General features: G+C 39.8%; 3 long non-coding RNA genes across 3 annotated transcripts; 2 read left to right on the top strand and 1 right to left on the bottom strand.

Annotated features, from left to right (window-relative positions):
• The first annotated feature begins 10,190 nt into the window (after positions 1 to 10,190).
• LOC121705352 lies at positions 10,191 to 23,003 on the top strand. The gene is made up of 3 exons (XR_006030774.1): positions 10,191 to 10,299; positions 14,793 to 14,797; positions 22,994 to 23,003. It is a non-coding gene; the product is annotated as an uncharacterized LOC121705352 (long non-coding RNA).
• On the bottom strand, positions 15,917 to 17,019 carry LOC121705351. Its single transcript, XR_006030773.1, has 3 exons — positions 16,921 to 17,019; positions 16,660 to 16,733; positions 15,917 to 16,015 (listed from the first exon to the last, which is right to left on the bottom strand). It is a non-coding gene; the product is annotated as an uncharacterized LOC121705351 (long non-coding RNA).
• On the top strand, positions 16,554 to 20,196 carry LOC121705353. The gene is made up of 3 exons (XR_006030775.1): positions 16,554 to 16,564; positions 18,725 to 18,726; positions 20,100 to 20,196. It is a non-coding gene; the product is annotated as an uncharacterized LOC121705353 (long non-coding RNA).
• Positions 23,004 to 23,370: the final 367 nt, after the last annotated feature.

Genomic DNA, 23,370 nt, shown 5'->3' with positions numbered 1-23,370 from the left:
TGAATGCAGGTGATGAAGGTGGAGCTCATAAATCAAATATTCAGTCACAGTGTAGCAGATGCCAGGGTTTCCGTTGTCCGGTAATTACCGGACATTGGCCGGAAAAAAAATGATATGTCCGACAAAATTAAATCTCTCCGGTCAAATTGTCTGAAATTGTCCATGTTAAACAACGAACAAATGAGTGAGGCGGTTCAAACATGGCCAGGCCCAGGCAGAGCCTTAAACGTTTTTTCAGAGGCCAGACGCGATGGATGATGATAAATTGGTAACGTCTGAAGCCTCAGATGTCCGGTCAACTCCACCACCACCAGATAAAAAGCAGAAGTGTCGGGCGTATCTGTCGGAATCAGTGACATTGGAAGTGGAGTTGCGGGGGGTGCGGCCGCTCCAAGACACTCATTCTCCGTGTACACTGTATGCAAAGTGTTCTTTACCCAAAGCATACAGTAGGCCTATGTATTCTCTGTCTATGATCTGCAGGGTTAGGGCCTCCTCGACGAGGCGATTACTGGTCCGCGGATCATTTCTGGCACAATTAAACGGTATCATTGAACCGCGGCCGAAAAAAAAAAAAAAACTAAACATTTCCCAGAATAGGAAAAATTTCTTAATTTATTGTTATCAAATAAAGAGGCATAGCATTAGGGGGTAGTGGTGTGAGCGCTCATTCTTGTGTGTGCGCATCTGTGTAAGTTAAACAGTCACCACTGGAGATAACGTGGGTAGCAGCAACAAACAACGTAGCCTTTTTAAAACAACGAACGAAGCGGACTCTTGCTGTCCATGAAAAGATACTGGCTAGATCTTGTTAGGCATGTTTAAGTTGGGCTAATGAACATGTTGCATTCTATACAGCCTGATTATGTCATTCTTTAAGCTACATAGCCTGTCTCCAGTTTTCCTAAATTTGACTAATTAAGAAGGGATAATAGGATATTTGACCGGCATATCATCAAAATGTCCGGAAAACGAAACCTCTGCCGGTCACTTTGACCAGCACCATTTTTTTCTAGCGGAAACTCTGGCAGATGCCCTGCAATACTGCAATGAAGAGCTGCACCTTCCTCAGGGATGTGAGGAGACTGTTCAGTTCATTTACAGTCTCCTTGAGCAAGGCAGTTGTTCTGAGGAGATATAAAATAAATAAATGAATAGGAATTTTAGAGGCATCTTAGTGGCAATGACTGGTGAATAATACAGTGTTGGGCAAGCTACTTCGAAATTGTAGTGAGCTAAACTATCAGTTACTCTGCCATGAATAAAACACTACACAATACTACCACCCAGTCAAATGTATTAGTAACACAAAAACAGCAGTAGGCTAGTTCTCTACATAGGAAGCTACTTTAAATTGTGCCAATTACACATGACAAGAAAGGTGTAGCTTGTGTGGCTAAGCTACTTGATAAATAAAGAAGTTAAGCTATTGAAAAGTTACTTTATTCAGGAAATAGTGAAGCTAGGCTACCAACACGCTTAGGCTACAAGTAGCAGCTAGCGATTGCCCAATAATAGGCTACAGTCTGTGCCACTTGTGTAAAATTCGCCGGCCAAATCTAGTATGATTTATATCTACAATAGCCTTTTTGTGTCAGTTGTAATCTAAGTCAGTGTTATGGAATATGACTTATCAAGTCTCAGTTAGCCGGGTGAACACCGAGTAAACATAGCCTAGCTAACTGGCTACGATTTTCATACAGTAATATCAAAGATCCTTGCTCCTTCTCAACTCTCTGGTAATATTCTATTCACAAAATACAACCAATAGTACGGTAATGTTAAATCTTACTTGTGAAAAGTAAATCCCCCGAGCCCTGTTTGTGAAGGTCCGCCGATTTGAGCAGAAACATGCTCCACTGGGCTGGCATCTTGTGTCTTCTACTGTAACGCAAGGAGGAGTATGACCGGTCCAAGATGGCGGCCACATTTCTCGTTTCCAGCAGCCAATGCAGCGTCAGTATATATATCTATGAGTGTCTATGTATATTATGTCTATGGCGTTATACCATAGACAGTAAAAGAAATGGACGAACAGACTCCGTCGTTTTCAATGGGAGGGCACTGAGTCAAATAGAACGATTTTTCAGTTGGTCCCCCCAGTACTGCGCAGACTCACACTTAACTTCGTGACGTTAGCCATCGAACTGAATCTTGTAACTCATATGATAGATACACAGAAATTCTTCTCACACTTCCTTCGCCTTCAAAGTCATCAAAGTTAAACATTTATTTATGTATTATTATTAATATCATCCTCACCAAGTCGTGCTAATGTTGAAGCTACCATACTTGATCATCTTCAAAAACAGTCATGCTAAAACAAAACAAAAAAGTTATAGCCTTGAAGCTAATCTTCTTTCCACTTTTCCGACCTACGGTCAATCCTGCCAAAACCTCTGAAATGATTAGTGCCGTTTTTTTTAAAATTAGGTTTACTTTTTATTATTATTAGGTTGCCTCTGTGTAATGCTTTACCTTAACATACGGTCGTGTATGCTAGGTTTTGCTTATGAGTTACCGTCAGACAGTAAGGTGTACTGAGCTTCTTATCCAAACAATACAGTTCTCCCTACGGCGCGAAGAAGAGATTACGTCAAAGCTAGCTTCTCTCCAACCGAACAAGCTAACCATTCTTCTTACGGGTAACCAACGTTACGGACGAGGTAGTGGAGTCTGTTTTGCCTTTGTAGTGTTTATGTTGATTACACAGAAGCTACAATATCGGCACAGGATATATGTTATATGAAGTTATGGTATTTCAAAAAAATCCTAGAATGAATGGGCTTCTATGGGAGTTAGCAGAGAGGTGGTCCCTCCAGCCTACGTCGATTCTTCTATTTCCGGGAATTCGCCTGCCCCCTTGCATTATACACGAGTGTTGCCAGCAGGGACGGTGTAGAGTGCCCTCTGGTGGACAAAATATACAACGCCAACACTCATGACATGGTTGAAGGGTGTTTCGTCCGTTTTTATTTTATTTTTAAAATATTCATTTATCGGCCATTATAAATGCCGATACCGATAGTTTGGAAAATGCCTAATATCGGCTGATAATATCGGCCCGCCGATAAATCGGTCGGGCTCTATTATGGACAAGCTCTGGCAGCTTCAAATAACAGAGCAGCTTATTTGTGTCATTATCAAGTGAGATTTTAAGACTCGTTACACAGCTCCTGAGCTGTAAATACTCCCAGAAGTCTGCTTTATCCGTCAAATAAAACTTTTGTTTGAGTTCTTCAAATGACTGGAACAGGCCATCAACATACAAGTCACTAATCCTATTTATGCTTTTATTCAGCCAAGTGATCCATACAAAAGGTTCCCTTCCTACTTTGATTGAGGGGTTATTCCATATGGATGAATACATTTGCTTATATTGGGATATATGTAGTTGCTTATGCACTTTTGCCCAAGTCTCCCTAGAGTACTGCAAGATTGGGTTTGGATGTCTCTTCTTTATAAAGGCTTGTGACAAAGCCTCAATAGTCCCAAATGGAGACACCAGTTCCCGCTCTATGTCCAACCAACTCAGAGCTAAGCTCTCCCCACACCAGTGCAGTAGCTATTTTAAATACCTCAAAAGCTGTTCTGTATAGCTCCACATTAGGCAAAGCCAACCCTCCCTTGTTTCTAGGTGTATATAACTTTTTAAGCTTTATAAGTGACTTCTTGCCGTTCCACAGGAAGTCTCTAATTATTTTATTGTACTGCTTAAAAAAAGATTCTGGGACAGTCAAAGGCACCATAATGGATACGTAATTCACCTGTGGAGCAACTATCATCTTAATAGTGTTTACTTTTCCCCATAAACTAAGGTTGATCAATTTCCACTTATCCGGATTAGCCTTTATAAACTGAAGCATTGGAAAAAAATTAGCCTGGACCATGGAAAGGAAATCATAAGGGCAACAGTAGTTCCCACTACTAACCATTTAAAAACTGTGAGAGGGCCCAGCCGTAGGTACAGCACTAGCCATAGCGGAGCAGGCAGAAGATCATTGAGAAATAGACGTGAATTATAGCGACTGTCTTAAAGCGACAGTGCACAATTTATACATTTGTTAAACAGCATAAAATTAGCAGTATTTTTAAGCAATTCATGTCATACTAAATTATAGGCTATTATTTTTTTTTTTTATGTGTATGTAGTTGGGGGGGGGGGGGGGGGTTGTTGTGCGGCCCGCCGTCCAATTTTCAAAACGCAAAAAGTTTTGCCCACCCCTGTTCTAGACACTAGACACTTAGTTTATTCCTTGCTTAGCTGTTCTTCGACGTATTTGCCATGAGGGGACGGAAAAGACGCAAAATAGACACTCGCACTCGCACACACTTGTTATACTTGCTACACTTTACACTTCGTTGTAACTTAAAATATAGGCTTTTATTATCGAATGTACATGAAAATAGGAGGATTTTAGTCAGGAGAAAAGTTCTAGGCAGCCATCTCAGCGGTCCCACGTGACTCCCAAACTGTTTGCAAGCTGAAAAGAGGGGGAAGGTAATGTGAGGATGCTGACTACATCTTCCCTGTTTTAGGACACTGTTTTTAATTAAATGCACTTTTGCACATGTTCCTGTCTGTGTGTTAGCTGACTAACTGTCTGCAGGTGAAGGTAATAATTGATAATTGAGTTAATTGGTCCACACCCAATGGTGCACTTAAAAAGGGCCAGGGTGTTGGTGTGTGAGAGACAGACAGATTGAGATGTGCAAGTTAATGTGTGGTGTCCATTTTTAAACAGTTTGTTACGTAAATAAAAAAAGACTGCTACAAACAATTATCTTGACAGTTTTTAATCTTTTAAAAATGCAAGATGGTGGACATTATATTTTCACAACTACCTAACAGTCAGCGAAGTAAGGAAATGTGTTTTCTTATGGACCCTTTCAAGAGAGTTCTATTATCAGCATCATAGTTGGCCCCACGAGACTTACTTTTTAACATTCCATATGTTATCTTAATGCAGAGGAAGTAGATTGGGGCCCAAATAGAACGTTCAAGCATTGTTTTTGTTTACCTTGTTGAAAGGGTCTATAGGTCAGAAAATGGGAAGCCGCACCCACCCGGAGAGAGTGAAATTTTTCTGAAGGATTACGTGAAGGAAACAATCATTTCTAGCACAGATTCAAAGTAAAGAAATAGCTTCATAGCAGTAGTTGCTACTGTAGTTCTATAAAGAAGTGAACTTGAGAGGTGTGGATTCTCTTGTTATAGAAGACTTCGGGTTATGTTCAGATTATTGAAGTCTCTGTAAGTGTAGATATCTTAGTCACTTAGCCGGCCATATTAGCTAAGAAGCTAGTCCTGGGGTTTCACACCAGGCTAGATTCCGTGTTTATCACACTACATGTGATAAACATTACATCACATTAGTGATGAGATTTGAATGATTAAGATTTGAATGTTAAGAACTTCCGAACATGTGTAACGGTAACAGATTACCGGCGGTTCTCCCCTCGAAACACACAACAATACAACGACGTAGTATAAAAATATATAGTTTATTAACAATCAAGTTTTAAAACACAGTTCAATAAATAGCCTATGTGAAGTTCACGACCCAATTGCAGTATAAGACCAGTATGAAAGAAATGAAGGGCCACAGAATAAATCAATAGCCCATGTAAGTTCACAGCCTGTTTAGAGTATAGGACCAGTATGAAAGAACTGAAACTACAAAACAAATCAATAGCCTAGTATATGTAAATACCACATTCTGGCACCCTCTAGAGGAGGGAGATCTCCGGCTATAATGAGGTTAGGGCCCGTACAGAGGGAACCAACCGAAAAGGGGGTGTGCGTTTTAGCCAGGGGCTCTCCCTGAGTATATGGGCGCTACTAGGGGTTGCCTAAGGCAACCAACAAGGAAGGCTAAAGAGGTAAGCTACAATACACAAGAACCACTCACAAAATGGTAATAAGACACAGCAACCCTTTGTAACAAAAAAAAGACACGCAAGCATATACGTGGTGACCTAGAGGAAATGTTAACACAAGCTGCTACGCTACGGAAAAAAAAACACTATAAGAGCAGCCAACCTGCAGAGTATATATATATAACTCGCTAGAGCCTCACTACTGACACACGTCAAGGGTTGGCTCCCTCTGCTGGCGACTAGTGGCAATTGTACGTAAACACCTTGGGGTAAGCAGGTTGTGGGTGGAGCCACTGATACTATTTCCCCCCAACTGAGCCTACACTACAAGTGGCAATATTAAGCACTACACACCAAGCACAGCACACAAATTATGTAGATACCCCACACACGTGATAAAGGAACATTTGTCAGTAGGTAACACGATCAAGCTAATATTGTACCAGCGGCAGCCCTTCACTACTTGACCAAACCCTGCAATGAATCACATACAATACACTAATAAAGGGGAGTTGAACTGGGTCCAGTGCCACTTGTGGCCCAACCCCCAGGATTGAAGAGCCGTCTTTGAAAACAGTCTGGAGTGATACGTCCACCAATGCGCTGTCTCTTTAAATGCGTGGCCAGACACCTCCGTCGGGGATTCCTCTAGTGGTGTCTCTGCCCCCTTGACTTAACGATGCAAAATCGGGTGCGTTGAGAAGTTTCAGGCTGGCCGTCGTCACGGGAGGAAGGTCGAGCTCGTTCCGGACTGGGAAATAAAGGGGAGACGCGCTTAACGCCAGTCGACAGTCAACACAAACACACACGCATACACAGGCAAGGGCAGGGCTACTTTCCTGTAACGTGTGGGATTGAGAGCGTTGTTTGGGGTCTTTCCAATTCCTTCTGCTGACAGATGTTAAGGGGGTCGCGGCCTCGGCGGCAGGCGTTCAAATCAGTGTGATCGGTGTGTCCTTCGTCCCGTGCAGATCCACGGTGCTTCTTTTTATGCAGTCGCTGCACCAATCCTTGTTGTTCGTTGATCACTTAATTATTTTGGCCAGCTGTAAAGAATGGCTCACAGCCAACCATGGTAATCACCCCAATTCAGTCCTGTCCCACCCCCCGCATAGTTCAATGTTACACACACACACACACACACACACACAACCATCAACCCATCTAGAGTCCAATTTATATGAAGTTCATGTAGGCTTATGGTCATACAGTCTTAGCAATGCATCCACCCTCTACACATGTTCCATAATGGTGTGATGAATTTGAATGAGTTATTCTGTATCCTATATTCACATAATCAGCGTGTAGTTGTACATGGCGCTGATAACCACTTGAATTTTATGTAATTTATGTCTTAACGATACATTTCATGTTCTTGCGTATTTGTTACTGAAATTAATGTATTAGTTTACTAGTAGGTTAATTTTGTAAGCCCTGTGTACATGTATGCAGGCTGGGTTTTTATGACACTGGGCTTCCCTGCACGGAGGATGGCGAGCCACTCAAGACTTAATCGCTTCGGAGGAAACCCTTCCGTGTGCATCTTCTGATTTCAAGTGTGGTAGGACTGATCGTTTACCACGCAATTGATCGAATCTTCCTCCTTTTTTGAATTCTCCGACCAGATCCTATCAGGTAGGACTGAACTGTAAACACACACGTGATTGAAACAACGTTTGGATTCCTCATCTGGACTATTCTATTTGTTTGTTGTTGTTTGAACTTTGTTGCAATTGCGAAACCATAACTTTTATGGGTGCACCCTGCTCTTTTGGGACTGTTGGTTAATAGCTCATTAATAACTGGAAATGACCATAACACACCTACACTGTCACTTTTTTTATATAGCACATTTAAAAACAACAGGTGTCCCAAAGTGCTTTACATGGCAAAAGAGAGGTTGGGCAAAACAGTTAAAACATAAAAAAGGGACCCAGGGATACACAGGTCTGACTAAAGTAGTGTATAAAATAATTAAGAAGAAAAACAATATTACATGAGTAGAATTAAGAAGTAGTACATTTAAAAAAAATAATTAGATCAGTAAAATAGATCAAATTAAAGATACATATAATATAAAATAAATGGAGTAAAACAGGTAAAATAGAGTAAACAGGGAAACAAAAAAGCAATAAATAAGTGAAACATAAATAAATAAATAAACAAATAAATAAAAGTAAGCACTATTCAGAGTCATTGCATTTGATCAGTCTAAGGACAACAGAAATGATTGTAAGTGCATGATGACACTTCAGCATAGAATAAGGAAGTAAAACACACAAAGACAGGTCTAACTTCTTGCCCAACCAAAAGGATGTGGGTCATGTGGTCCTTCATACCCTTGATATAATCATCCCATCTGATATAAGTAAGTCAATTTGACAAATCCTGACTACAGCTATCAAGACCAAGGGACTCTGTGGTATGAATGATTTGGCTATACCTTTTGTTATAGATTTGATCATGCTCATGTAGGTCATCTATGTACAGTACAGATCATTTTATGTTCTTGTCTTTTCAAAGCAGTCAAATCAACCTCAAGACGAAAAATGATGTTCAGACTGATACTGGTGATAAATGGGATTATGGTACATGTGGGTACCACCACAGGTGAATATTTCAAGCAGTGCAGGCAGGGCTCTACAGTGCGCCCATTTCACTCGCACATGCGAGTAAAAATGATGCCGTGCGAGTGCAAAAAAATATTTAGGCGCACTGGTGCGAATGACTTCTAACCATGTCAATGTTTGTCTACAAAATACACCGCAACATCGAGAAACATTACTGGTGCAAACCATAGAATCACGTCGCGAATGCAGCATAAAAACTACACCTCCCATCAACGTTAGCAGTTTCGCGTTGTGACTCGCTAGTAGTCGCTTCTATCAAATCCAAGAGCGCGCAGAAAAAGGTGGATTGAAGAAATTAGTTCTTCTATCCACCGAATTCATTGGATATAAGAGGAACAGGATGAGATTCTGAGAATGCAGTGAGAGAAGGAAATGTAACCTAACATGCCTTTTAGCCCAGTTGATGTATTGGCTGCAATATGCAAAATATAGCTGTAGCGAACGAACCGGCACAAAAGTACCCTCCCGTAATACTCCCATTTTATTCAGGCTTCCACGCATGTATGTTTGTTTACACCGAATACAAGCTGAAGTGCAAAACGAAAGTAGGCCTAACGTTTGCCTACTGCCCCCATCAATGCAGATATTTCAAATAAAAACTAAAAGTATAAAACATATATCCTTGATTAGCCTATGTTGGGTTTTGTGGAAGATAAAATGGACTGTTTTAGTAGTAGTAGTCTTATTAGGCAGTATGCCGTCAGATAGGTCACCATGGGCATATTTGGATTAGCTATAGATGGATTCACAAATAAATAAATAAATAATTTGGCAGGATACTTAATATACAGGCTAAATGCAAATATGGCAATGTATTATATTATTTTACATTAACAAAATGTAGGAAAATAGAACAGACTGAAAATAAAGTAGGCACTGATCTTTAAAATCCTGTTTCCTGTAGCCTAAATGTTGTCAGTCATTCTTAATATTCGCAATTGGTGCACTGGCATGTTTAACTGTTAGCTGCAGTATAATGTTAGATTATGTGTAAGATAAGTACAGAACTGACTGTGCTCCCAAATTTTTGTCTGTGCTCCTACATTTTTTAACTTGGGCGCACAAGTGCTCCTGAAAAAAATGTTAGTGTAGAGCCCTGAGTGCAGGGCATTATTACGAATGCGTATTAGGGCCACTGTATGAAATAAACAAGGTAGAGGGGGTAATATTCCGAGAAAAGTCTCAGAATTTCTGATATTAAAGTCGTAAATTTGGCAGAAAAAACTTGGATATTCTCTGACATTGTAAAGTTGCAAATGTATGAGAAAATTAACTCAGAAATTAGAATATTACCTCCTCTCCTAAGGTCAGTATCTTTTTTTTCTTCCATGGCCCTAATACATCTTTGTTGGACATGTATTGTTGTTCTTTTCCTGTCTTCTATTCCTTCATGACATTTCAATCCTTCTCTTCTGACTAGGTACACTCGAGGGTCCGTGTCCAATCCAAAACTGCGGGAATTGGTTCAAGCTGGGGCCTTATTGTGTCAAATACGTTGCAAATAAAGTCACCTTTGACATTGCTGAAGTAAGTGGGGCTTTTGCTGTTGTTCAATTATGGTTCTGATGGATAATTATTGATATTATGAGTGCCATGAAGAGGTTTAGATTTGGATGTCTGGACAGGCACTTTCTCCAAAATTGAATACATTTTGTTTAATACTGTAACAAGGTTTAAAAAAGTGAAAATGTGGAAAGTATCATAGTTTACAAATAAAAGATTTTTAGTCATATAACTGCTTAAATCCAGCTTGCTCCAAAACAAATTAAAAATGTACGAATGCTGCAATGTAATGATAGATAACCAGTGTGAAACAATTTAGACTTAAAGGAGTAGTTCTTTGTGATATTGACCTAAAGTGTGTTGAAACATGATACCGAGTGTGAACTTTTGTCTAGCTCATCTCGGCTTGTCCCCTGCACTCTGAAATCTGGCGCTACATGTAGTTAGCCGATGATACCAACATTTCAATGGGGGTGCCTCGGGCATCGGCCTAGCCATGCAAATAAATCACGGTTTTACACCATTTACGAGGCTCAAAGTAGCTCCACACTTCATTGGTAGACTTCCGAGGGCCCTGACATTTAAAACGAGACATTGAGAACTTTGAAAAAGCACTGGTAATTTACAAGACGATTTATACAGACAGTACCTTCAGGAAGTTTATCGTTCGTACCATCTTTAATCTAGTCACGATAAGTTAAGCGACGAGTACGAATGAACAGGTATGATAAGGGATCAGATTCCAAAAATAATTCCATGGAAATGCATGGATTCCAGTTGCTTCCAGTAGCAGTAAAGGGTTTTAAGATTTAGAAGCTTAGAATTAGAAGGTGTTATATTAAAGCGCAACATTGTTTGTGCTGATATAACCTGTGTGATTTTGACTAGACTTAAAGAACGTTTGCTTATAAAACTTAAAGTGTTTATTTAAACTTAAAGAATGTTTGCTTAAAACATAAAGTGTCTTTGCTGCTGTCCATGTTGCACAGAACTTGTAATGAAATTCTGAGTCTCTTCAGTGGCACAAGTGGTCTGCTTTGACATTATAGGTAATATGGCTTTGTTGCTGCCTTTCCATTCTCGCCGCTAGCATGACATCAACCTCAGTGTTGCACAGATTTTTTTTAATTACTTTTTTCCCCTACCGACAAAGACCTAACAACAGGGCTCTTGATTGAAAGATATCTCCTGAGTAACTATATCTATTGCGCACTTTCTGTAAGTCTGGCAACTGATCACTTATAAATTCTTCTCTTTCAGACAAGGTGCAGAGGAGAAGCTAAAGGTGGCCATCTTATATCTATTCATGATAGCGATACCAATTATGGTGTGCAACGTCTCGTTGGTCCTCAAACACAAATCTGGATTGGAGGACTGAGGCTGCCTAATGTATGTAGTGAATGCATAAGATAATGATCTCATCCAAAAGATAAAAGATACAATTTTATTTGATGCTCTCTCTCTGTCTCTTGGATAGTTTTATTATTATTATTTGGGAGCGGTGTGTTATGTTTGGTAATTGATCACACAGACACCGGTGATATCGTTAACTCATGTATCGTTTTCTCAACTTCTCAACTTCAAATCTCAACTTCCCGCTGACAGACCCAAGTATCAAACATTCATCAGTCAGGCATAACACAATGCTCTCAGCACAATCGAGCAACTCACTGCATCACAATTCAATGCATAATTGAACGCTAACATAATGCCTTATAGACATAACACGGTGGTAGTGTGGTTAAGGAACTGGGCTAGCATGCAGTAGCCAGCATTTGGATTGCTGCTTTGGATAAAAGTGTCTGCGAAGTAATGAAAATGTATTTGATGATTTAAGTAATGTTTTTTTTCTTTTCTCAATAAAGATTTTGATGTTCTCTCTCTCTCTCTCTCTCTTTCCCTCTCTCAGTCTGCTAAATTCATTTGGACTGGTGAGACAGAGTGGGATTACACAAACTGGGCCAAAGGGGAACCAAAGATTCATACCTGTGTGCAATACAACTGGAATAGTGAGTGGCTTAACATTTCATTGTCCACACTATTGCGTATGATTTTCCTTTGTCCACAGCAATAATAACATATCAACTTTTTGTGTTTAAGTTCCTGGCAAGTGGGATGATGTCAGGTGCCATGGTACACATAGATATGTCCGTGCTATACAGCTATAGCAGTGTGGAGAAATCTTCTGGGACAATGTAGTCATTCTGTGAAGCATTACGTTCTAGTTGTGCATTCAAACTGTTGGGGCTTGGAAGGGACTGCTTAATCTTTTCTTCTTTTTAACTGTAGAGTACAAATTGTCATTACATCAGAATAATGGTAGTCTGTATACCTTACTAACCTTTCACAACTGCATGACAAAAAGAATAAAAAAAAGTGAACTTGTCTTTAAGTATGGTGTCATTGCTTTAATAACCAGAGCAGACTGAAAGAGAAAAAAGTCTTTCCACAACATCTTAGAACTATCCCTGTGTTCCATATAGAGATGATCCTCTTCATAGCACTTTGCATATGAGTATGTGTGTTTATTCATATTGAAAGTCCCATAGAAATACTTTAAAAATGTCTCTCATAAAATGTATGGAAACTACATTTCTCCTTTAACACCATAGCAAGGTACACTTCGCTGCGCGACGGTCATAATAAGACATCATTAATGTAATTATGGCGTTTAGCTTAGATGAGTTGTTAACCCTCTAGGCGCCACAGTCGACAAGATGTGGTACTGAATAAAACGGCCGATTTAATCAAATAGGGTGTCATATTTCGTTCGACCTCCACTCCACTAGATGGCAGACAAGTCATACGTCATCCCTGAGTCGAAAAAAAGTCATGCTTTAAACAAAACTTTCGCGCTACAGCTGCAGTGAATCAGTGCGTGCAATACCGGAGCTAGTGTGCGTGTGAGCTACTTTATCAGAGCGATATTGTCAACGTCAGCGAGTATTTGCATTAGATTATCGTCTAATGGCATCAAAAAAGTTTACCTGAAATGAAGTGTTGGGTCTTCTATTCGCGGACCCTGATTCTGAAGGGGAATATCTGCCTTCAGAAAATGACGGTGATTTGTTTAGTGAGGCTTCAGATGCGTCCCTGCCTTGCAATGATGCAGCTGGACAAAGTGAGAGTTTGCTCCATAGTTTAGCTTACACCAAGCACAAACGTTGAATCGTTTGCCCAATGTCACTGGTGGGAATAATGTTTCACGGGTTCGGAGTGTTCATCGGGAAGTTAGCAGGGTGTTAGTGGTGTGGCGAACGAGGCTGGAGGTAGCCTAATATCCATAGCGCTAGCTTCTGTCTTCTGAAAGTGTGCCTCTCCACAATCGCGGCGACGGTAACGTGGTGGAGCCTTTGTCTAATGCCACTGGGTATGTTAGACGAGGTCGAAGTGCTCATAGGACAGTTTGGGGGGGAACGTAGTGGCAGTGTGGGGAGTCGCAATGAGAATGACAGTAGGCCTAGTCCGAGCTGCGCAAATTCTCTCCACTCGGCGCGCGCGAGGCAGATCTGGCCATGCTGCTCGCATGGTGGAGGTGGTGACACGCTCCCTCCCTCTCTCTCTCCCTCTCCCTCTCCCACACACACACATTAGGTCATGCATAGTCTATCACAAGATGATGGGAATGCCGGCCCTGTATGGATAGGGATAGGGAGTCATTATCTCTACAGCAAAAGGCCTGCTACATAAAAAAAAAAAATGTCAGCCATTTATTAGTAATGATTTACACTGTTGATTTGCTATCTATTTCCCTGATCATTTAGGACATACACTATGTGTTCCTTTTTGTGTGTTCATGTCCTTGTGATGTGTGTGTCTTTGTCAGCTAAGAAAAAAAACAAAAAAACATCAACAAAAACAACAAAAAGAAAAAAAATACTAACATTGTCTCTTGTCTTGTCTTGTCTCGTCATCTTACTCCTGATCTGTGCCTTGCCGTGGCAAATGAGCTTTTGAACTAAACAGGTCTTGTCTACTTGTGTTTGTGTGTCATCTGAATAATATATATGTGCCCCATACATGGAATCAGAGTGCCTACTGTATGTAGTAAATGGAAAATCTCTAAAGCAAAAGGCCAGTCTACCGCTACATGCATTTGGTTTGTTTCTGCCATTTATTAGTAATGATTTACACAGTTTGTTCACTACTTACTATTTACCTGAGCATTCAGTATTGTGCAATATAGCATACAGAAGGTGAGGGACATTTTGGGGGGGAAGAAGTGGTGCATTTTATCATTCAAACATGCGACTTTTCATGAAAATTCTATAATCCAAGATGGCCGCCACCATATGATGTCATAATATGCAAATTAGATATAAACATTTAATCTCTACATAAACTTTGGGTCATCCTTAATATTTCTCTAATTTACAGAAAGTCTCTATCTCTTATCACTTTTAAGATATAGCCTTTTGAAATGAAGATGTCAAAATTGATCGTTTCGGAAAAAAACCTCTGGCGCCTAAAGGGTTAATTGAATGTTCCATTCATATTCCCAAACATATAACACAGCATAGTCCGACTAATAACTAGTTTATCAAAGTTTTAAACGTTCCTTCTATAATTGTTTCCATAGTAACCTATCTTATTTGTAGTTTTTCAGAGAATTATATTCCAAATTGTGATCTTTTTTTTCTGGTGATAAACTCCAATAGAAACAGGTGGATATAACTTTTACAGCCTTTAACATGCAGGCCACCTCTGCACTGCTCATTTACAATATCTTTCATGCCACCAAGACAAACTCGGAGATTCTGGATGAGAGTCCGAAGTAAGGATTGGTGGGAGAGAGTTGTTATGAAGGAGTTTACAGACACTGAATGGAAAGACAATTTCCGAACATCCAGTGTATCATTTAACCAGCGTTCATAATTTAGAGGGTCCTGAGTCCCAGAGAAGTCCCTTTCCACAAACCTGTGCTACTGCAGATGTGAGTTGCAATTGCCCTGTATAAACTTAGCAGGTGTGGAGGATACCAGGTTATCGCAAACCAATTTGGTGTTGTTTCACCTTAAACAAGTTTGTTTAACTTTTTTTGCCAATGCATGGTATCAGACATGGCCAAAGACCTAATTAAACAGGCAGAAGTGAGAAATGAGTTGTAAAATATAATTTAACGTTACAACTTTCTCATTTGCACCAAAGGAAATCGTTACCAAACTCATTTTTGAAATATGTTGTATATTTTTTATTTAATGAGTTATATCTCCTGGGATACGTTGCTCTTTTTGCCTAAAAGAGTCAAAAAGGGATTTATTTTTTACTTGATAAAACAGAACTGATACATTCTTGCTTTCCTTGGTCATTTATTTAACAAGTACTATTTTTTAAATTGTTTTTCATCACTGACATGAGTTAACTTGGTCATTTATTAGGTATTTGTGTACATTAATCGGTTACACTTTACTTGACAGTGTCAACATAAGAGTGACATGACACTGTCATGAACGTGCCATTTACAAGTCATAAATGTAACGCTTATTAAGTGACATTCGGTTTTTAGTGGTTAGGGTTAGGGCAGAGAGCACTCTAAAAAATAATACACTTACTCAACTTAAAAAAATTGAGGTAACAATTTGCATGGATCTTTTTAAGTAATTTCAACTCAAGCCGTTTTTGAGTAAATATTGTGAGACTTATATAGTTAGAACAACTGAATTATATTATATGATCAAATTAATATAATTAAGTTGGTTCAACTTAATTAAGCTTTTAGAGGACAAATCAGGTTGATTGTGCTAAACTAATTGAGTTCTTCTCACTATAAAAGTCTCACAATATTTACTCAAAAAACAACTTGAGTTGAAATGACTTAAAAAAAATTAAGGTAACAATTTGCATGGATCTTTTTAAGTTATAGTAACTTACTTCACTTCTGTCTGAATAAAAGCACACAGCAATTTAAATTTTCTGAAAGCATTGTTTATTTTTAAAGCAATGGCAACTGGTCCAGTTGTGCAATGAATGAATGTAGAGCTCCGTCTGAATTCGTCATTTATCTGTATAAAAGAAAGGCACAATGTTAGAAAATTTACCTCAAGACAAACAACAAAATGAACAAAATCTACATGGTTTGCAGGGATTGACACATAATATTTCTCAAACTTCAAAAATAAATAAATGTTGGCCTACCTATTAGGCCTATGTTCAGGTTAAGCTAAGAATGTCAAATGGCCCACAAACCTTCATAAATAGTGACAATGTTAGGCTTAACTAGGACGACCAAATATGATCCTCAAACACGTGCAGTGTTAGAACTAGCAATGCTAAAATATTAAGTGCGGAATACAGCTGCCACGGTGAAATTTGAAGACACCAGACAGCTAAATTTACCTTTACTAACTCCAAATGATCAAAGGGCAGGCTGCAGGTAACTTTGAAGACGCCAGCTACCAAAGTCATCTTTTCAAATGGTTTAATTACCGTGCAAGCAGCAGCTAGCTTGGAAGACACGATAGCTACTGTCTGTAGATAGCTAAAATCCATCTTTTCAAATATTCAAATTAGCAAAAGGGCAAGCTGTAGCGTTAATTTCATTTGACTGTCACGTGACAAAGATTTTGACGCACTGTGTGCCGTTGTTTGATAGCTGTTGCTTTTAAAACAAACACAAAAATAGTAGGCTAGACTACTTTGCACGTACCTGTGATGTTCGATGCAGGCTACAGGATCCTGTGCCATAATTTCTGTTACTTCTCAGGCGTGGTCTGGAAGGTCCTGAACGTTCAATCGTGTTATTAGCTTTATAAGTTTGGTCACGAGATTTACAAGTTTCAGGAACTTAATACTTTCTATTGTTAGGTGAAAGCAAGACTGTGTGTTGAAAATCCATATATGAATAAGTTGAGACAGCTTTCTTTCTTTTTCAGTATTACAAACTCCTTAAAAAAAATTGTCAACTCACCTATACATGTACAAGTAGCAAACTTAATTTTTTTATGTCGAAAATGTTCTTCATTTTAAGTTTTATCTACTAACCTCTGAATCATTTTTTAGAGTGAGGGTTCAAGCTAGTAATCAAGGATCTTTGGTTAGGGTTAGAGGTTAAGATTAGGGTTAGGGTAATAATTTCATATTTAGTGTAGTCATTCCATATCAGAACCCCTGAAGTACAATTCCAATGAATGTTACCTTTCATTTGAGACCAAGATTATGCTTCTACACAAAGGGGTTCATAGACGGTAAGCATTTCATTGTCAGAATGCATTTTGGATAACCAAAAGTCCTATGGGGAGTTTCCATAGTTAATATAAGTATATATACTCTGTTGATCCCGAGGGAAATTTGGTCTTTGCATTTATCCCAATCCCTGAATTAATGAAACATACACAGCACACAGTGAACATAGAGTGAGGTTAAGCACACACTAACCTGAAGCAGTGAGTTGCCTGCTACAGCGGTGCTCGGGGAGCAGTGAGGGGTTAGGTGCCTTCTCAAGGGCACTTTAGCCGTGGATGTGGGCATGGGAGAGCAGTGCTCAACCACTTCCCCCGCCCACATTTTTCCTACTGGTCGGTGATCGAACCAGCAACCCTTTGGTTACAAGCCTGAAGCCCTAACCCGTAGGCCACAGCTGCCCCCCATGGGGCATTTTACAAAACGCATGAGCATCCCTTGGCAAATAATGGTCTGAAGTACTCATATTTTCATTCTATATTGATCTACTTTTGAACACAGCTTCACAGACCTTGTGCTAGGTCTCAGTTGTATTTCTAAGTCATATCAAGTGATCTAGAGGGCTGAAATGTGGTGAGTTCAGAGATGCTTGTTATCCGGCAGAAAGATTCTAGCCTCTGTAACTCTGTGTCAGTACATCACACAGTTATTCTGATTGTTTTACAAGAAACTACAGAGTTTCAGCTTTCCAAAGAGGTCAAGCATTTGATTATAGGCCGAACTAGGTGGGAACAGTGGCCTCTGAAGCAGGCGCTGTACAATTTCAGGCAAAACCTGGAAATTGGTATTGAGATTTAAGCTGTTAAAAAAAGCTTAACTCATGTCGCGCTGTTCGCCAGCAGCAGCATCCATCTTCTTTCTTTTCAAGTAGCAGGGAATTTACAAGGCACCGTCGGAACTCTGCCCTCATTATGTTAAGCCCATCCACTGACTATACAATGTGATTGATTGGCCTGATCGAAGTTTAATTTTTCCAGCTCGCAAGCCAATGTGAGTTGCAAGACTACCCTGGCTGCAAATTACATTTGCTGCCGCTAGGGTGTGTTTAGATTTCTTGGCAAAATCTCTGCCGCTCGCACAAGTAAATTTTCTGCAAGTACAAGTACTTTTGAGACTGTTCTGGCACTTCCTGTTGAAAGGCCAATGGCGATGCTCAGGTTTGGCTAGCCAATCAGGAATCTAAGTTCACTAACCAATTACAGAGTCAGGAGGTTGCCACCACACACCAAGACCCCAACCAGTAGGCACGGCTAAAGTGCCCTTGAGCAAGGCATCTAACCCCTCACTGCTCCCCGAGCGCTGCGCCGGGATTAGTGTGTGCTTCACCTCACTGTGTGCTGAGTGTGTTTCACTAATTCACGGATTGGGATAAATGCAGAGACCAAATTTCCCTCACAGGATCAAAAGAGTTTATACTTATACTATACTATACAGATTCACTCAAGTACTTTTTAATAAACTCTAAGTAGGTGTATTTACCTAGTTGTTGATGCTTTGTTTTATGTGTAGGGACCCTATTTATACTACTGCAGAAGTGTAGTGCTATTAGCATCATTAGTGGTTAAACATTGTGTAGAGCATCATTAGTGGTTAAACATTGCGGTTTGGATACATTTAGCGATTGGCCCTTTGTACTTGCACTGACAGCTGTCACTAAAGCTGGTCAAACTAGGTACTGTCCACAGTACTAAATACACTGGGGGATTATTAGGGGGCCAGATAGAATAATCCAGGTTGGGAATAAGGTATTCATTATGTATATGAATAGTTCAAAGATTTTCCAGTAGACTACATACAGTATATGGAATTATGTTATAACATTCTAACATTTTCTATTGCCTCTAACTATTTTTGGTCATAACTAATGGTTATAGATCTATGTCCATCATTATGCTGAATTATGAATAGGCCTACTTTATTACCCTTCATGAGTTTATGTAAAGTTTTAGCAAAACCTTTATGCTTTCAAAATTTCTATGGAATTGAAAGCCAATACTAACACAGATATTTTTCAGTTGTATAGACAGACTCACAGACCTCTGAAGTTCACCTACAAAAAAAGCTGGCATCTATGAGAACTAGATTCTTGCGATTTTTCTAGATGGGAAAATAACATGGGGTTTTTGAATTATCGCACGTGTTAAACTCGCAGGGACGAAGAAGTCTGAAATGCAGACGTTTTGCTCAACACACTTTTGTCCTCTGTCTTTGAGTGGCTCCTGTCATCTTTGGTACGTTACAGTAAGACGGCATACTTAGACTTTTGCTACCCCAGAGCTAACTTGCCATATAGGTAGTTATCTTCAGATCTCCTTATATGGGCAAAGATGGCAACTTTGATTCTTTTTTGTAGGCAAACTTCAGGTCTATGTTTCATCTCCCCTCGTCTTTGTTTACCTCAGTGTAAATAATCAGCAAATTATTCCTGTTCTGGTTCCTGAAATTTCCACTAGATGGCAACCTACACCAGCCTCAGAGTTGAAACCTGGGGTAGACGTTTGGAATTTGGCAATGTGTAAGTACCCATGGTAGATATTATTACCCTCACATATATAGCCAGTGGGTCGTCATCAAACTTCAAAGGGATGATCAGAACCCTGTATATGAAGCAGAAGCCTCTTTTATCACATAACACACACACACACATTCACACATTCACTTTATATAAACAGACAAAAGGCTGCCTAACCATTTTAGAGCAGGTATACTATATAGTTTACTTCCTTTGGAGCCATTCAAATCCTTAAAGAAGAACTCCGGCTCGTTTTAACTTACAGCCCTGAGAGAGCGGTATACTATATGAAGCAAGGTTACTGGCCTCATTTCATATGACTCACATTATGATCATAGATAGGAGTTAAGGGCCCCTATTTTGCACCCTGGCACATGGCGTAAAACTCGTTATAGTACCGATGCATTCTTTGACATCATGCTTTGCGCTGTTAAAGGGAATGACAAATGTCATTCTCATTGGTTTAAATGATGTTACGCCCCAAACACACCCATGACTGATTAAGAAACCTAGGAACGCCTAGGAACGAAAACACTCCCAATGTGGACTGGACATCCTACTAAATTTGAATAAGCTTTTGACCAGTGACCATGTGCTTTAGACTGTCATAACAGGGTCCAAGGTGTCTATTTAGTTTTGCTTTTAATTTATGTTTTAATTAGCCCATTTACATTGTTATATTTTTTTATTCCACGTTTCTGCTATGATGTTGTCTTACTGTGATGTTTGACACAATTGAGGTTGCACTCTTTTCAAAACCATTTCTTTTTACTTTAATAAATTAATTTTCAATCTTGAAAGTTACTTAAGAACAACAATGACACTTAAAGAATGGAAAGGTATATGTTTAGGAATGGATTTTCTTTGTCCTTAGCTGCAGTAAAACCAGTGAGCTGTGCACTTTTGAACCCAGCTGTTTTACTGACCTTGGATACAATCTCAAGCCCTCATCTGTGGGCCTGGTCTTACCCTGGCCTGCTCCCTGATTTTTCAAGCTCATTGTGTTCTCTCGACCTGCTGACGCCTCGCACACCGCATGCTAATGATTACCACTTGAAAATCCCACTCCCAAAGAAAAGGCTACAGGAGATTACTCAGGGAGTTACATTACCCCTTACAGTGGCCAGTCTGGATAAACATTTTCTTAAAATTAGACCTCCTGGGTGCTGCTGTTATTACGTTATTATCAGATTAGTGAAGCCGTGTGGCTTAATCACTACGTCATTGTAAATGTATGTGCCATCGGGTCAAGGCTGGGTGACACTAGAGAAATATCATGAAACTCCAACTCTAACTCATTTTTTTTTCTGGAGTGAGAAAAGTTGATACGAAAGAAAAAAAAAGGTTAAGAGCTTTTATTATACACCTCAAGTATTTGGCACGCCTGGGAATTCAAATAGGTGAAGGAACGCATCCCTTTGCACCTTCTACTGCAAGGCTCTTAGGCCACAAGGAAGAAATTAAGTGGGGAAGTGGAAACATACCGACAAAGATTAGCTGGCCGTCAGTATCGAGTTAAGTATGTTGCTGAGGTTTGTAGGCTACTGTGGATTCTGGCAAAGAGTAAAAATAACACAGCTAGCCTTCACATCCTCCGAGTTCTTGTTTTCACTGCCGATTTCTTTTCTTCACAGACCTATCATACACCTTGTCATGCAATCATAAAGATGGATTATGGTATGCTTAGAGTTGGGAGTAATGCAGAGGGTGCAGTCCTTTGCCAGAGTACCATAATCAGCACTGCTTATCCATTTGAATGCATGCTCATGTGTTACAGAATATAATGATTAATGGTGTTGAAGCCGTATGCTGACAGGCGCGTAGCAAGCGTGGGGGATGTGGGTGTTATAACGTACACACTTTTTGCTGGAACACATCCCCCACACTTTTTGTCAAATGAAAGTAAAATATGGAAATAAACGCTCCCGTAAAGAGTTGGAACCGTATCTACCGCTAACACAGAGACACAAATAGGTCTGTTGATTTAATTGAACGGTCATCCAGCCAATCACATCAAGTTAGCCAGTGAAGAACCAGCGCCGCTCTGATCAAATTCAAATTGTGCGTCTTTCAAGGCTGTGCTGCTGCCTGCTTGGGTCTGCATTATAACGTTTGCAGTGAGCAGATTTCAGGTAGAATTGAAATGATAATTGTTACCGCATTATGCTAATTTAGTAAACCAAAATTCACTGTCTGACAGTTTTTGTCACAATGTAGAAATGCAGGGAGACGAAGTAAAAGTGGGGTGTGCGCACCAAGGCACTTGCTGTTTCTGCAGAAAGACCTTTGGCTACTGTTCTCAGAGCATTATGCTTTCTCTGTCTATGATCTGCAGCTTTTCTCAAACTATGGGCCTCTTCAACAATTAACCTACTGGTCCACGTAGCCGCGAAATTAAGTTATACCCAGTGCTTCACACGTCTGATCAGGGGCGTGCAGAGACCTTTGAAGGGGCAGGGGCTCAAATTTTAAAAAAGGGCACATGGAACAAAATTTTCAGAAAACGTGTTAACTTTATTTAAATTCTAGCATTATGCTATTTCAATGATGATGGTGGGACAGGCTATTACAGTATATGGTTTAGCAATTTGCAAAGTAGTCTAATGTACTGATAAACATTTTATAAATGTTCATATGTATTCATTATGTATCAAGAAGAATGGGTGTAAATAGCAGACAGAGCTGTAACACATTTTTCTCATTTCTCTCCTTGGTTCTGAAAATTCAATAGGAGTGCATGTACTGTAGGCCTACTGTAGCCAGGGCACAGACAGATAGGTCTTTTAAGTTTTCATTAGGCTATTGTCTACACAGAGATCATAGGCTATAAGGCTACATCTTATTGATTAAATGTAAAGCTAATTTTAATAGCCTAGAAATCTAGACGCACCCTAGCGGCAGCAAATATGTTATTGCCTAGTCTGGCTTGTCAGGCTATAATTTTAATGTTTATCACAGTGAACTACCACCATTAGCAAGCTGGTGTCTTGCAGATTCACGTGCTGTGCGTGTGGCCACTGAATGAAATGACGCGTAATGTAGCCTACTGTAAACAGAGAACGACGTGTAGAGTTGGGTTAGTTAATTAAACAACTACAGTAGCCTATGTCGTCGGCTTATGACGATTTAGAAAAGAACGTTCAGCCTTAGATTTTCGAAGCTGCCAGGTTATTGAAATGGATGGACCATGACATGGTTAAAACGGGTTTGATAGCCTACTTCATTAAACATGAAACAACTTTAAACATTTTATTCTCTATCTCTAAGCTGAATACTATTGCATGTTCAGATAGGCTAACTGACCTTACCGTGCTCCCAAACGTCTCCAGCAGCACTGTGCCTGCGTGCACCTTCTGAGAGTTCACTGAATGTATGACGTCACGGATTGGTGGCCGCAAGGCATTTCAATTAACACAGACAATTGTTATTTTTGTAAATTTCTAATTTCACAAACTATTAATGAGACATTTTAGCGAATATTCACGTTAGAACTAGCGGAAGTATTACACATTTTAAAAAGTAAAAACGAGTCTTGTCAAAAGGGCACTTAGACATCAAAGGGGCAAAAGGGCAGGTGCTAGAGCCCCTGTAGCCCCCCTTCTCTGCACGTGCCTGCGTCTGATCATTTGCAGCAAGATTGAATATGGAACCGCGGAATGAAAAAAA

Source organism: Alosa sapidissima, chromosome 3 (genome assembly GCF_018492685.1).
Source record: "Alosa sapidissima isolate fAloSap1 chromosome 3, fAloSap1.pri, whole genome shotgun sequence".
In the NCBI taxonomy this organism is placed as follows: domain Eukaryota; kingdom Metazoa; phylum Chordata; class Actinopteri; order Clupeiformes; family Clupeidae; genus Alosa; species Alosa sapidissima.
The sequence above is the reverse complement of the archived record's forward strand: the minus strand, read 5'-3'. Positions and strand labels throughout refer to the sequence as shown.